This window comes from Halyomorpha halys, unplaced genomic scaffold (genome assembly GCF_000696795.3).
Source record: "Halyomorpha halys isolate HHAL.00 unplaced genomic scaffold, Hhal_1.1 Scaffold1556.1, whole genome shotgun sequence".
Lineage (NCBI taxonomy): Eukaryota > Metazoa > Arthropoda > Insecta > Hemiptera > Pentatomidae > Halyomorpha > Halyomorpha halys.
The window spans coordinates 205154-218350 of record NW_027105186.1 but is presented as its reverse complement, the minus strand read 5'-3'; the positions used below and the strand labels follow the sequence as shown (position 1 = coordinate 218350).

The 13197-nt window shown below is 30.8% G+C and overlaps 1 protein-coding gene across 2 annotated transcripts in view; it reads right to left on the bottom strand.

The window, feature by feature from the left end:
• stumps (DBB domain-containing protein stumps) overlaps positions 1–13197 on the bottom strand; it is a 226968-nt gene that overhangs the window by 18728 nt on the left and 195043 nt on the right. The window lies entirely within an intron of this gene.

The window sequence follows — 13197 nt, the reverse complement described above, 5'->3', positions numbered from 1 at the left end:
TATCGGTACAGCACCCGCTCGGGAATTAACTCTTCGGTATCTCGTATCTAGGCGCCCGATATCTCGTTTCCAGATAAAGTTTATTTTTTTACATCCCCGTGTAGAGCTAATAGGGGTCATCGATTCCTTCGGGTCATCTCTCCGGTTTCAGTGAACTAGTACGTTCGTCTCGTACCTCGCCCATTCATAAGAAATATTTCCATTCATCGAGTTGGTTCTGTGTTTTTTTACTACTTCCGCTCGGGGTATGGCAAAAAAAACAACATCGGATAGTGTTTTTTATTACATCATTTTCTTAACAATTTGTCCGCATCCGAGCATAAGAATTTCATAATAGCTCTATGGAATATAAATAATATAATACATTATTATTTTACAGTAGAATCCCTATATTTTTTTGAACATCTCTCATTTGTTAACAAGAACAATGAGAAAACTGTTAGATAGAAAATTCATATACAATAATATTGTGATTAATAAGATAGATGGTGTAGTGTATAATATATTTAGTGTCTTCAATGATAGCAATATTTTTTCAATAAAAATAAAAAAAAGAAAATAGTTTTATATTAATAAAAATGATGTATATGAAATAATTTTTTGTTGATTTTAGATATTGATTTGAAAATGGACGGTGAGTTCGAAATGTCAAAATAATAAAAACGTGGCTGGAATTTTAAGGCTAGTTTTTATTTCCTGGAAATAGTCATTCATAGAGATATGGACCTTAGAAAAACTAATTATTTTGAAGCAGAATCCCGTTTATCCAAAATAATGCGGTCAGGATTATGCTAGGGCAAAGTGTTTTATGAATTGATAATGCGACCAACAAATCAAAAATTGTTAATATTGATTCATTTAATAAAGGAGAGTGAACAATAATAATTATTGGAGAAGTTTGTCGGGGAGTACGGTCAGCAAAGAACAACATAAATAACTAAAACAATATTTATTTATTTTATGCCGACAATTATAACTTGTCTGATATAAATTCCTTCCTGTTTCCTTTAACCAGGAAAAGGTGGATGCAGAAAACTGCTTAAGGAGGCAAAAAAAAAAAAACTTTATAAGACTATATTTGTTTGGGTAAGTTTTATGTAAAAGATAGCTACAGATAATTCCAAGTTATCAACTTCTACAAACCTCCGGAACATTTTGAAATTTTCAAAAATCCTCTAAATTATCCGATTCTTTTTTTATTTGTAATAGATTTTCACCATTAGGGATCAATTTTACTGTAAAAGAGACTTTGTACTATTTTACAATGAACTACACTTTTTTCGTTTTTAACCAAAACTTTCCGTGAGCCAGCTTGTCATAATTGGTAATGTATTTTTTGGTAAAAGTAGATATATTTTAAACTAGAGTATAAATGCAAAAAAGAGGAGATATATATTCTCTGTTCACACCCAATAATGTTCCAGATACAGCTGTTCAAAGCTGACGAATTATAGATTTATATAGAAGAATTTATAAAACTAAAAACAGTAACATTTATATAAATAATTACGGTTATTAATATATAAGTTTCTTTTAATCTGTAATTAATGTGTTATATAACATAATTGTTGTATAATAATTGTATTTATTTGAGAAAAATGTACATTTTTCTATTTCTTTAAATCTCTTAGATGGACCAGACTATTCTTCAGAATCACTGTTGCTGGAAAGATTACCACCTCATAAACCACTTCTTCATTTGTATAATTTTCTTCTTCTGGGTGGTCGCACTCTTTGTCATACAGAGGGTGATCGCTACATGGATTGTGCTACATGTCATAGTACAAGTCTTTCTTTTTATCGAACTATTAAAAATTACATTCCTATTTTAACATTAATAAGTAATGTTTTCCAAGTTGTTGGAAAAGTAAAACATAATAGCTTTTCCAACATACAAATAGGCACACTCTTTTAAGAATATTCCTAACGTTGATATATTCTTTCTAAACCCTAAAAACTTAGATATATTAATTTGATGTCGATTACTAAAAAGATATTTGTACAATCTTTGACGTATTGACATTTTAATAACACCGAATATCTATTTCATGTTCAACTCCTGTGTGAGTGGCCAAACTTTCTCATGAACGCGCGTAAGAGGGAGAAAACAAAACAAATAGGAAGACTAAAGATGGTGGGGCGATACTGCAAATTCCAAGATGGTACATTAAAGATGCGCAGTGCGTTCCTGGCACCAAAAATAGCGAGCTTACCATGTGGAGACAAACCGAGGTCATATTAAATGTGCATGACAATCCAAAGTCGCGTCATGAAGTCATAGAGTGCTTATGTACGGGATATGCACAAGACCTCACAAGGATTAAGAACTACGCCCAACTGAAATATTTTCCTCGTATTTTCTCCAGAAATAATGAAAATATCGGAAACTCACATTATATCGAACATCATTCGAGAGAGGTAGGGGTGCATTTTATATCTGTTTTATAGCGATGTTTAGCAAAATTAAGCTGTTTTGAAATTATCCAAATAAAGGTCGACCACTCACTAGAAAATCGAAACAAGTATGGAAAAACTGCAAAAAGAACGATTTTGTTTTGATATTTTAGCATTGTTTAGTTATATTTAGGGGGAAATTGGTGGTCATAAAGTTAAGATTCCTAATCAGTATCCCAAAAAACATAATTCAACTACCAAAATTTTCCACCAAGGTCAAATCCCAAAAAACATAAATCAACTACCAAAAGTTTCCACCAAGGTCAAAAATATCGAATTCAAGTTTTAGAAGGTAAGACATGCTTTGAGGTCCTCTGATTCCAAAAAAACCTAGTTTTACAAAATGGTCTGTGTCTGTTTGTGCCTATAGAATCGATTTTCCACATTTTTTCGATATGCTCCAAAACGTATTATCTTCATAGAAATATATTAACAGGGTTTAAATAAAAAATATTATTAAAAATCTTTCTCTAAAGTACATTTAATTTTGTTTAAAAAAGTTACTATCGCTCATTGTAAGCAATTGCTTAGCAACAATGGCCATATGGAAAATATTAAAGAATTTGATAAATGACTAAAGAAGAAAAAAAGGAAACGGGAATCTTTTTTTTCTTTTTTATTATAGCCCTTATTAAGAAAAATTGTTTTTAATTTAATATATATTTACAAATATAAACATTTATTTCGAAACTACCTCCTTCTTCTGTGGTGAAACTATATTTTAAGGAGTTTCTGATTTTTTTAAAAAAATTTTGTAGTAAGTATCTACTTTATTTTATAATCGAAAAGACGAGAAAACGGGCAAAGAAGAAACCGATAGACTTTTCCTATTAATCTTTTTGATACAATTTCATTGAATTTTTATTTTGTACTCCTATATCTCTAATAATCGTCCCAATTATATAACAAAGAGCACTAGTACTTATTTTTTGTAGTTTGTATACTTGTATTAATAAACAAATATCATTAGCTTTTATCTGAAACAGGGTCTAGATATTTTATTAAAAATATATATTTCTATAATGCGTGACAATGTGTGACAGGGGATTTGAGGGACCTTACTCAGAATTCCTCTGAAATGTGTGATGTATTTGAAGGTGCCGGCTGTCTATGAATAATACAACACCTATCCGACACTACCTCGTAGTAGAAGAGCCGAAAAAAATTCTGGGGAACCGCAGTGGATTGTATTCCGGCGAAAGGTTATAAATAAATGGGACTATAAATAAATAATATATAAAACAGAGTAAGAAATATACCATTTTTAAATTTCGCACAAAGAATTATGTTTCTTCAAAGTTAGATTGGTTTTGACATAAATTATTGAAGTTGTAATGTATCAGAACAGAATTTTATCAAAGCATGTTTATGTGAATATTAAGAAACAATTATATATTTTTAGTATCAGTAATTATTTTATTTCATTATATTTTATACATCGCATTTGTATATGAATATATTTTTATTTTATCTGTATTTAATTTTAGTACGTATGACATATACAATGTTCCAAAAGATCAATAAGGGGGAAATTATACTGAAGTGTGCCCAGCAAAGATACACAAATAAGCAAAATTTATTTGTTTTTATCGACGTTTCGTACTAAATTTTCAGGCCTTCATTATGGCTAAAAAACTAAACAAGCTAACGACCTTAATTCAATTTAAAAAAAATAATAACAAACAAACATAGAATATAGACAACAATAAATTAAGTAGAGAGTAGTTGATACTAATAGAAGATAAAATATAATTATGAGAGATAGTTGACCGTGGATGATAAATGAGGAGAAGATGGTTGGCGGTGCGGTCAATGAAAAACACAAATAAGAATGATTAACTTATTTGTGTTTTTCATTGACCGCACCCCCAACCATCTTCTCCTCATAAAATATAATATTTTAGATGTAAGAATTATAGAAAATAAATGATAAAAAAATTATTAAAAATCAGCCAGTAATAATATACCGACATGTAATAAAGAAATAAACATAATGATCACAAATAAATTATGAACAAATGAAATAACAACTATTTATTTGCTGATGTTTCGCCCCACTTTGTAGAGCTTCATCGGGTCTGTTTCAGTTCAGTTAATTCGAAATTGGAACTAATACTATCAACTATTTATTTATGTAATATGATGAAAAAACTAAGGGGCTCCAAAAAAAGATACATCTTCCACAACTCTTCACTACAGTGCCATATCTCATAACCACCGACTCACTTCTCTATCTCCAGTTTCGAATTTACCTCAACTGAAACAGCCCAGATGAAGCTCTACAAAGTGGAGCGAAACGTCGGAAAATAATGTTGTTAACTATTTTTGTTTTCTTACGACCGCACCCCTAACCATCTTCTTCATAATTTGAATTAATACGGTCAATTATTTATATATATATCACAAATAAATAATCATTTAAATTTTCTTTCTTATCTTTCAATGCGTTTTTTCTTTATTTACAGGAGCACTGTCTGATTTTTAATAACTTTATTATAATTTATTTTGTATAATTCTTACCATTAAAATATTATATTTTATCTTCTATTAGTGTCAACTAATATCTACTTAATTTATTGTTATGTTTATTCCCATGTTTGTTTGTTATTGTTTTATTTTTGTTATTTTTCTCTGAATTAAAATTATTATCTCGTTTTGCTTTTCAGCGCTAGTGAAGGCCTGAAATTCAGGTCGAAACATCGGCACAAGTAAATACGTTTTGCTTTTATTTTTGCTGACCGCACCCTCTATCATCTTCTCCTCATCCCTTATCAGAAAAATTCTTATGAACTTAAAACTAGAATTTGAGAATACATATGGGGGGGGGGGGGAAGCCCGGAACGTCAACAAATAATTTTTGAAGGAACAAAAAAATATATGAAAATGAAATCGAAATTTGAATTTTGCTACTCTGATTTAAATTTTATAAAAAAAGCCTACGAAATTTGAAAGAAGATTAAATAATTTTTTTTTTAAGTTACGTTCTTAGAGATTACAAGTCAATTGGATGAAGTTGTAGAAGTCTGTTCTAGAAATCCAAATTAATATTATAAAAAAAAATATCAATGACTTTCCACTATACAACTATTGACTCCTCGCGTAGGTTAACGAACCGGGTTTTATTTAAAAAGTAAAATATTGTATGTTTGATTTATAAATTTTCTTTTATTTTGTCAACTTAAAATTAATTATATGTCCATACATAAGACGGTGAACAGACATTTTAGATGTTTAGGATATCATTTCTTTAAAATTAGGTTACTTTAGAAGGAGGTTGTAAATATTATTGAAAGCGGCACTGTTTGTCGCCTACGGGTTTATTATTTAGAAATGAAGCATTTTTAGAAGCTGGGCCCTGTGTTTTGGTGGAACCCACACCATTGGCTCGTGTTCAACAAGTAATGTACAAGTATCTAGGTCAGTGTTCTATGCTTGCGTTTTCTTTAAAGAGGGATGTTTGTTTCTAGCAAGCACTCCTCACAGAACAGAAAACAATTTGTTGGAACGTCAGTAACGTATTCTGAAAATATTATTTAACGTTTAAGAAAAGAAAAGCAAACAATACTTATATTCCTAAAATAGGATTATGATAGAATTGTAAATATATATATTTTTTTAATAACGCGAAAAATCAATAAGCTACTACATCTACAAAGATAAACGCCATAAACTTTTTTCAGCACATTAAACCTACTTTAATTTAAGCGCTAATAGACATCTGTAAGTCTGATGATTCCAGAAATTTTGATTTCCCAAAATAAATTCACTAATTACTGTGTTTTTTTTTATGTAGTTTATAAAAAAAGTATATCTCGGAATTTATTGAACGTAAAAACCTCTTTTAGGGCATATATTTTTAAAGAAAATTTACTCTTCTTTAAATTATGTTAAATCAGTTTTCAGGTGATTTTGGTAGTTTTAAAGATATTGAGCTCAAAATAAAAAAATAATTTTTGTTAACGTTCTGCAACAGCAGCCATTTTTTATTCCCCCCTGGCAAGCTCATCAATTTTGACTAGCAACTATGCATAGTTTAGTTTCATTAAAGTAAAGATAAGTGAACGAGACTTATATTATTAAAATAGGAATGGGATAGAATTGCAAACAATATTTTGTTATTAATGTGGAGCAGGGAATATAATTATTCTGATAGAAGCATACAAGTATAATAACAAGATACTTGTGCAATAACTGTGTAAAGATATATTAACAAAATCAAGATAGAATTTCAGATGATAGGCTAATGGTCCGAAACGTACAGCACGAAGAAATAATAATATAAGTATTATTAAAAAAATCAAAGCCGTAATGCTACATCCTTTGAAGGCGGCTAAGGAGTGCAGTATTTAGTATGAAAGTACTGTTACTAAACCAACGGTTGTGCAAGGAGGTGATTGGGTCAGAATCACGCTCGACCGCTAGATTTTTACTTAACTAAGGGTACCCAACTATAGGGTGTTTTTTTTAAGCCCGATAGAACTTGAAATTGTAAAAAATAACACAAAAAATTAAATTGTAATCAAAATTTTTTTTTTATTCGAAAGATCAATACGTGACATTAACATTTGAAAATGATTTCGGGCATATGGGCACCGCGGCTGTTCCTCTAGAGCAGTTGGCAACTGACCCGTTGTTTTATCGCAAAATTGTGTTCAGCGATGAGGCGCATTTTTGGCTTAACGGGTTTGTTAATAAGCAAAATTGCCGCATATGGAGTGAGACCAATCCACAAGAGACCCTACAGACTCCATTACATCCAGAAAAATGCACCGTTTGGTGCGGTTTTCACGCTGGTGGCATCATCGTCAAAAGTGAGGCCGGAGCTCGCGTTACGGTCAATGGAGATCGTTACCGCACCATGATCAATGATTTTTTGTTTGAAAATATGGATGACATTGATCCGGAGGAGATGTGGTTTCAACAGGATGGCGCTACGTGCCATACGGCGAACGCAACCATCGACTTATTGAAATCAAAATTTGGCGATAAGTTGATTTCGAGAAATGGACCTGTCAATTGGCCTCCAAGGTCGTGCGATTTGACACCTCTCGATTATTTCCTGTGGGGCTACGTGAAGTCACTGGTTTATGCTGATAAACCAGCAACAATTGACGCCTTGGAGGCCAGCATTGTTCGTGTTATTCGTGACATACGACCAGCAGTGCTCGAAAAAGTGGCCCAAAATTGGACGTCCAGAATGCGCTTCGTCAAGAACAGCCGCGGTGCCCATATGCCCGAAATCATTTTCAAATGTTAATGTCACGTATTGATCTTTCGAATAAAAAAAAAAATTTTGATTACAATTTAATTTTTTGTGTTATTTTTTACAATTTCAAGTTCTATCGGGCTTAAAAAAACACCCTATAGTAAGGCAGGATGTAGCCTACAGGGCTCCCGAACCCACAGGGCTTACTGCCACAGCTGGACTCGGACCCAGGATCCTTGGAGTTAGTAGCACACTATGAACCCTTTCCCATTATGAGTATTTAATGGTCCAATTTATATCTTGGAAATAAATAAGTATAATTTATTAAATGTTGAGGCCCCTAGAATATAAAAAAATCAGAATATTACAACAATATTTTTAGTTCGCAGTCCCACAAATGGGGTGATATTTATTTATTCCGGATAATCCGTCGACAAATACCCGAAATGTGATTGTAAACTTTAACAATGGGCAGCCTAAAGAAGAGTTTTCAGTATCGATTAATTGGCAATATTTTTGTAACTTTATGAGAACAATAGTGGCGTAATCCACAATGTTGTTCAAAGCACATTTGAATTATTATATACCGAGAGCTTTTATCTACTAGAAGATTTGAAATTAGCTTTGCCCAGGCCATTACACTACAAAAGGGTATGCCGGATGAACAAACAAAGTTGATATTGAAATTTACAACGTTTTGTGTATTAAATCAATTTTGCTCTAATAGCTTCCATTCATATGGGGCACATAACTAAGTATCGATTAATCTTTTCATTATGCTGCTTTCAAAATTTTCCTATTGTTGGATCTGAAAGATTTTCCATAATCGGGTTCTTTTTCCTTTAACTGGATTTGCTGTTACGGAATAGGTTTCTTTTTGTATTTTACAACTTTATCTATGACTAAACTAATTTTTAGGTCATGCCTAAATCACCATTAGGAAAAATTCCATTCCGGCTATGGACAGCCATTGTTGGAGATCCAGGAATTGTTGGAGCGTAGAGAATAATAATAATCTAACTAAGAGATTACTCTATCTGAATTTATATGGCAACTAGTCATCAATTTACTATGAATATATTTTAAATGATAAAATCTTTCCGAGTATGTGCGCAGAAATCTTAAAAGAGAGAAAGCAATTGTATTTTACGTCATTTAGAAAAAATGATAATTGAAAAACTAATGTAGTCCCTGAGAAACATTTTTTTGTTTTTGGTTTAGTTTTTTACGCATATTGGTTGCAATTTTAACGTTTTTAACCAATGAATTAGAAATAGAAATATATATTTTAAATATTAATTTCGTAGTAATATAGTCCGAGTGGCGGTCAATAGAGATACAAAGTAATAAAAAAAAAAATTTAATGTTAACCGACTATCCATAAAGACCTAAATGTTCCTTATGTAACCGATCTAGCCCGAACCCGATATTATTCCTTCCATAATAAACTCCCTAACCACCCAAACCCACTCGTTTCTAACCTTGCTTCCTCTTCCATTCCTGGCAATCCTCCGAGGTGCCTGAAAAGAAGATGGCCTCGTGACCTTATATTGTAAACTGTTTTTAGAGTTCTACTACTGGGTAGTTTCTCTACATCCTGTATCATATCATTATGTCAGTATGATCAAATTTACTGGTTGTATTTTTTTATACAGTTGTAAATATCAATAAATAAATAAAATAAAAAATGTTAATCGATGTTTCGTCAGGGCTAAATGAAAACAAGATACAAACCATGTAAGATATCACAAGAAAATTAGAATACATATACAAGAAGACTAAATAATTACACAATAATATTTTTGAAAAAAGGAAGCAGACTAATTAAGTTAAGAAAACATAAATATAAATGAAATATTATTGTAATGGTACCAAGAAATAATTTGTCTTTCTTTTTTTACAAATATTATTGTATAATTTTGTACCCTCTTTGTATATATATTCTAATTTTGTTGTCACGTCTTACATTGTTTGTATCTTGTTTTCATTTAGCTCTGTAGAGTGGAGATTTTCTCCTAAGGTTTTATTTTCTGTTAAGAATTATTTAAATTTAATTATTTTATTTTTACAAGGCAGCAATTTAGGTTATTTTATAGAATATTTTCTCCGACGTTTCGGACTGTCCGTCCTCAGTACTTATTCTTCAGGTGTCGATTCTAAAAATTTACAAAGTGCTGTTAATTATTGTCATTGGTAAAGCACTCTACTACGAACTCTAAGGACCCGGGTTCGAATCCGGCTGTAGCAAATAATTATTTTCTGCCCTATGGATTCGGGAGCCCTCTAAGGTCCACTCAGCCTCCATAAAATGGGTACCTTTAATTAGGTAAATAACTTGCCGTCAAGCGGGATTCTGATACAAATCACCTTCTTGCACAACCGTTGGTTTATTAGCAGTACTTACTTACCAAATACTGCCCTTCATGGGTTGTAGCAGTACATATTTAATTAATATATTATTATTTTATATAATTTATAATTTTTTTTATTGTATGTATATATTTTTTAATTCAATAGTATGCTTAGAAAATATTAACCACGGTTAGCATTTTCATAGTTTTTTAAGTGTTATTGTTATTTTTTCCAGAATGAAATGCATGAACAATGATTTTATACTCTGAAATCTTTTTATAGTTAAATATTGTTCAGTTAATTAAAAACAAAAAACTAAACCTCTATCTTTTTCAATATTATGCAATAAATTCTTTTTAAAACTATTCTAATTTTCCTCAATTGTCAACGATTGACAATTAATTATTGCTTTGAAGATAGAGTTCCCTGTTTGTTGAAATCGCAAAGTTCGAAGTGTGTTGGTTTAGGTTGCCCTTTGCCAATGGTGCTATTTCAGTTGAGTATGGTCACAGGCGTTCCTTACTAAACGTTTCCAGTTTTGCTTAAACATCCACTCAATTTGGTTTTGGCATTACTAAGTATCAAGCATGCATAATAACGGAATCTTGAAGAATAGATAAGGAAGGGGGGCTATTAAAATTTTAAATAAATTTATACTTTCTAGATTTCGCTTTGAAGGAAACGAAATCCGTCTGCACAGTGAAGATAAATAATTATTGATAAACATAAAATATTTGTATTATTAACTGGATTATATTTTACAAATGCTTAGTTCTTTTGCACAACCAAATTTTAAGATCAGTAGAAATTAATTGTTAATATATATTCATTAAAAAAATAAAATCTTTAATATTCATTAGCTAATTAGTTAATGAACTAAAAGAATGTTTAATGGAATTATAAAACATAAAAAAAAATTAGTTACTCAGTTATTGGCTCTGGACTCCAAAAACTAGTTATTTTGATTAAAATCAGTTAGGTGAAAAACAAGGGGGTTGAGCGTGGATTGACTAGTCTAGCAATATTTTTGAATGGTAGTTCGTCAAGAACCAATACTCCGTATTTTTTTTATTGGAATACAAGAAATTGTCTGCCTTTATAGTGATTCGATTCGATCATGTCTTCTGTCTCGATATATTGTTCCAAGGATTGTGATGGCATGTGAGGCCCGACTTGCTGTTCTAACCCCATTCTAGTCACGGAAGAACTCGCCCGAATACCTACAGTGATCGAATACTCACTCGTAGATCGTTTTAAATCTTAATCCACAATACATATTTTGCAGGTTCATTCGTTAAAATGTCCGCGTAAAAAAACAAACCAATAAAAAAAAAAAACTCTGCATAACTATTAACCTGGAGGATCATTGACGAAGTGCTTTGTTAGGAAATAGCAGTTTCCAGAACAACGGTTGTGCAGTGAGGTAATTTGGTCCAAATAACGCCCAATCACTATGATTATGAACGGCCCCGAAATAATTTTTGTTTTTTGCAATTGACTATAAAATGTAGCTCCATATAATTACATTTTTCAAAGTCTGGTCTACTTGTTAATTATAATTTTGTAGGAGGAGCCAGAAGGAAAGGCAATGTTTTCCTTTAATTAATTTTTATATTATGATCTCGTTTACATTGTAACTTCGTACATCTGACAAATGCTCGAAAGGGAGGCACAAGAGCCCGGTTAAAAAAAAGTCAATTATTTCACCCCAATTTTTGAATATTTTTTTTAAAATGAAATGAAAACATTTTTATGAAAACTATGCATATTTACTAGTCGTAATTGATGAATTTTCCAAGTATAGTTAGGGGAATAAAAGATGGCGGCTGTTTCAAAACGTTAAACAAAAAAGTAATTTTTATTTCAGAGTTCAATTTATTTAAAACTACCTACAGCGATAAAAACCCCAATAGAACATAATTTAAAATAAAGTAATTTGCTAAAATAGAGCTATTTACATTCAATAGTTCCAAAAATACAGTTTTTTTTTTTTATTTATAAAAATTCATTTCATAACGAAATTACTAAAAATCACTAGTTGCTGAATTTAATTTAGAGAATCTATGTCTCAGGATCCATTAGACATACAGATGTTGGTTAGCACCTAAATTAGATAGTCGAATGTACTATACAGTAGTTTACACCTTTTATCTTTGTAGCGGTAGTAGTATTTATGATATTTTCCAAAATAAATTCACAAGATGTTGATTTCCAGTTTGTTCGTGCTAAAAGTGTTGGTTTATGGACAACTATATCTCAGGAACCATTGAACGCACAGAATTCTGCCAACAATCAAATTAAAGATAGTTTAATGTGCTATAAAGAAGTTTATAACGTTTATCTTCGTAGGTGCAGTAGTTTTTATTTTAGGATATCGGACAAAAGAAATTTACTAAATATTGATTTCTAGTTGTTCTTACAAAAGTTTTGATATATGAAAAAATATATCTCTAGAACCATTAGACGTACAAATATCTGCCAGCACACAAATGATATTTCCATAAGAATATGAATTTTGAAACTGTCACCATTTTTTATTCCCTCTAACTAAACATGCCAGACTCATCAATTTTGTCTAATAATTATACATATCTATCATTAAAGTAATAAAAAATTGGAGTGATGTATCTAACTTTTTTCTCCTCTTGGGCTCTTGTACAATATAAGTCAAGGTTGAAAGGAAAATTAAGGCCATGTAAGGAAGTCGAGATCTCACTCTGTTCATAAATATATTTAGATGCCTGAAGATTTTTTTTTTAAATTATCTTTCCCTTATCGCCGTTCCATCTTTTTTTAAATATCTCTGTGTTTTTTTAAAAATAAAAATGAAAAAAATCACAATGTTGACAGATCGAATATTTGCTTTTTGAATGTTTCACGATGTAACATGTACGTAATGGTAACAACTTTTAACAACAAGACAGATATTTCTTACATTTAAAGATAAAATTCCTTTCTATAATTAATATTTTTCATATTTACAATATCAATAGGTGACTGACCGAATCACGGAAATTATTTTTTAAATTATTTATTTAATGTAATTTACAACTGTACAAAATAATACAATAGGTAAATATCTAGTATGTATCATATACACTTGAAAATCTTGGGAAGGAACCACCCATTGGTGGTACTTCAAACATTAATTTAAATTAGAAGGTCCCGTGGCCATCTTCTTTTCA